Below are 3,972 nucleotides of genomic sequence, written 5' to 3' on the forward strand. Positions count from 1 at the left end.
CCATCATCATCTTCCCTGGAGTACCCCCACCTACGGTTGCTAGATTTAGTAAATAAAAGCACAAGATGCCCAGTTAATTTGAATTCTGGATATACAACAGATGCTTTTATAAATATATAATAAAATGAAAACTATCCCACGCAATATTTTGAACATACTTACACTAAACTTAATGTTGTTTATCTGAAATTCAAATTTAACTTGGCATTCTGTGTTTTATCAGGCATCCCCACCCCAGCGCAAAGCACAGAGCTTGTGGATTAAAATAGATCTAGGCCACTGGTTATCACATTTGTGTGCACCAGAATCACCTGGAGGTGATTAAGACACAGCCTGCTGGTTCCCCACCCCCCGCCCCAGAGTTTCTGATTCAGCAAGTCTGGGAGGTGCCCCAAAATTTGCATTTCTAACAAGCTCCCAGGTAATGCTGCTGCTCTGCTGGTCTGGGGACCACACTTTGGGAACCACTGCTCTAGCACAACCTCAATAAGTAGATCCAATGGGAAAGAAGCTCTTGTTGCCAAGTCGATAAGAAGCAAGCAGAATGCTTTGCAGACCCCTTGCTGCAGGGTCTGTGGGCTCCCTGGCAGTGCTCCTTCAAGGAGTGTGTATTTGCCCATGCTGCCCTCAGCTACCTCCCTGCATAGTACCTCTTGACTGCATTAGGTTGGTCATAAGCAAAGTTGTGGTTTGGATTTGTTGCTTCCAGTCTTGTTTGTACCTCCATCAATTTTCACTCCTCTACCTCCCTCCCTTCCTCTAGGTGCCAGTGTCTTTCCATTTTCTAACTTGGGGATGGCAAACCTATGCATTGTGGTTCCCCATGAAGAGACTCTCCTTATTTATTTCCTAAGCAGGGAAGCTGCCATTTGGAGGTTGCTGGCAGTTTTTAGTGAAGACGTTGATTCCCTTTGAGGCTTTCCTCCTTTATTCTGGGAAAGTCACCAGAATGGCCCTTGACTTACAAAAATATAAAACACTACATGCCCATCAACATAGGACACTGATAGTTGTCCCAAGGGAATAGAGGAAATTTGCATAAGGAGTACCTGGGCTTCTATTTGAGACTGAGATTGAGATCCTGGATTTCTGACTGAGATCGCAACCCTTTTCTATTTGAGGCCCAAAGTTATTATAACGTTTTAGGATAGACTAGGGTGGTCCTGGCCCATTCCAGGGAGCAGGAAAGGGCAACAAAACTCCTGAGATAAAAAACATTATGAGAGGGTGTGGCCTGGTGGTATGTAGTGGTTAAATTCGTGTGCTCCACTTCAGCAGTCTGGGGTTTGTAGGTACGGATCCCAGGCACTGACCTAGCATCGTTCATCAAGCCACGCTATGGCGGCATCCCACATAAAAGAGAGGAGGATTGGCACAGATGTTAGCTCAGCGACAATCTTCTGCAATATTCCTCAAGCAAAAAGAGGAAGATTGACAACAGATGTTAGCTCAGGGCCAATCTTCCTCCACACACACACACACACACACACACACAAGCACCATGAGAGACCTCCGCTTGCCAGGTGTCCTCATGAGAGTGACATCATCTTTAAACCCTGCATGGCAATCCCTGAGGAAGCACCATGATGCCTGGGGAAGACAGGGTGACCTGGAAGTCCAACTACTTCCTTAAGATCATCCAGCTTTGGGATGATTATGTAAAATGCTTCATTGTGGGAGCAGACAATGTGGGTTCCAAGCAGATGCAGCAGATCTGCATGTCCCTCTGCAGGAAGGCTGTGGTGCTGACGAGCAAGAACACCATGATGCACAAGGCCATTCAAGGGCATCCGGAAAACACCCCAGCTCTGGAGAAACTGTTGCCTCATATCCGGGGGAAAGCGGGCTTTCTGTTCCTGAAGAAGGACCAACAAGCTCCCATGAGATCAGTGACGTGCTGCTGCTGGCCAATAAGGTGCCAGCTGCACCTGTATTGGTACCATTGCCCCATGTGAAGTTACTGTGGCAGCCTGGAACACTGGTCTGAGGCCTGGGAAGACCTCCTCCTTCCAGGCTTTAGGCATTACAACTAAAATCTCCAGGGACACCATTGAAATTCTGAGTGGCGTGCGGCTGATTAAGACTAGAAGCGACACTGCTGAACATGTCGAACATCTCCCCCTTCTCCCTTGGGCTATCATCCAGCAGGTGTTTGATCATGGCAGTATCTACAACTCTCAAGTGCTTGACGTCACGGAGGAAACTTTGCATTCTTGCTTCCTGGGTGTCTGTAATGTTGCCTGCATATGTCTGCAGATTGGTTACCCAGCTGTCACGTCAGTACCCCCGTTCTATCACCAGTGGGGACAAGTGGGTCCTCGCTTTGCTTGTGGAGACTGATTACACCTTCCCACTTGCTGAGAAGATCAAGGCCACTGACACCACTGCTGCTCCTGTTGCTGCCGCAGCCCCAGTCAAGGCTGAAGCAAAGGAAGAGTCGGAGGAGCTGGAGGAAGATATGAGATTTGGTATCTTTGACTAATCACCAAAAGCAACCAACTCAGCCAGCTTTATTTGTGAAACGAGGAAATAAAGGCTTACTTCTCTTAAAAAAAAAAGCACTATGAGGGTAGAAGGAGACAGGACCAGGCGGCTGGCCCCTGCACTGAGGCTCCTGTGGTGCAAGGGGCATTGGGGGACATTTCTGCCAAGTCTTTGAAGCCACTGATACCAGAACTGCCTCAGCACAGCCCCTCCTGTGGGCAAGTTTATGCCACAAGCAAAGGTCCATGTGTGTGAAAGAATTGGAAGAGCCCAACCTACTTTATCTTGAAACATTTGTCTGGGCAACCATACCCCATCATCCTTGTGGGACGTAATCCAGCCCAGTGGCCAAAGCTGTATAGTAGTCTCAGGGAGTATATCTGATACCCTGTGTTCTAAGGGACCCCAAGATAAGGACTGAATTTCCTGTCAATATGGAATGTAAAAACTCAGTCATAATAATTTGAACATTAAAAGAAATGTTAAAAATTTGTATCCTGAGTTGGTGAAGTGAGTTGCCCTTCTTTTTTTGGGCGGGGAGGGGAAGATTAGTCCTGAGCTAACTGCTGCCAATCCTCCTCTTTTCACTGAGGAGGACTGGCCCTGAGCTAACATCCATGCCCATCTTCCTCTACTTTCTATGTGGGATGCCTACCACAGCATGGCTTGCCAAGCAGCGCCGTGTCTGCCATGTCTGCACCCGGGATCTGAACCAGCGAACCCTGGGCCGCCAAAGGGGAACATATGCACTTAACTGCTGCGCCACCAGGCCAGCCCTGAGTTGTGCTTCTTACACATGATATATATGTCATTGCCTCCCACTTTTGCTCTCCTATTAGGTGCTATTTGATCAGAGCTGTCTTTCCCATTGAGCCTGGGCATGCCCTTTGGATCCTTCTATTATTAGTTACAGCATTCTTGGTTGCAAGTAACAAAAATACTTTTTAATAAATCCTTATCTAGCACTTACTATGTACTAGGCAGAGTTCTAAAGGCTTTATAAATTTACAAATTTGCAGACTCTTATTTTAATTTTTACTTTTTTGCTGAGGAAGATTCACCCTGAGCTAACGTCCATTAACAATCTTCCTCTTTTTTTTTTTGCTTGAGGAAGATTAGCCCTGAGTTAACATCTGTGCCAGTCTTCCTCTAACTTGTATGTGGGACAAAACCCCAGCATGGCTGATGAGTGGTGTAGGTCCGCACCCAGGAAATGAACCTGCAAACCTGGGCTGCTAAAGCGGAGTGTGCCGAACTCAACCACTATGCCATGGGGCCGGCTCCTACAGACTCTTTTAAATCAACCATAGAAGGTAGAGTTATTATCCCAATTTTACAGATTAAACACAAAAGGAGATTTCTTTTTTTTAGTATGAATTCAGGGGTGTCTCATAAAACCCAAGTTCCTGAATACAGGTGATCTTCAGAGATGAACTGGAACTGTGGGATAAATGCTATCTGGATTCTCTTTCTACCACTTGCTTCTGC

General features: G+C 46.6%; 1 pseudogene; it reads left to right on the top strand.

Moving 5' to 3' along the window:
• The first annotated feature begins 1,498 nt into the window (after positions 1 to 1,498).
• Positions 1,499 to 2,979, top strand: LOC103540370 (large ribosomal subunit protein uL10 pseudogene; annotated as a pseudogene).
• Positions 2,980 to 3,972: the final 993 nt, after the last annotated feature.

The sequence above is a fragment of the Equus przewalskii genome, chromosome X (assembly GCF_037783145.1).
Source record: "Equus przewalskii isolate Varuska chromosome X, EquPr2, whole genome shotgun sequence".
NCBI lineage: Eukaryota > Metazoa > Chordata > Mammalia > Perissodactyla > Equidae > Equus > Equus przewalskii.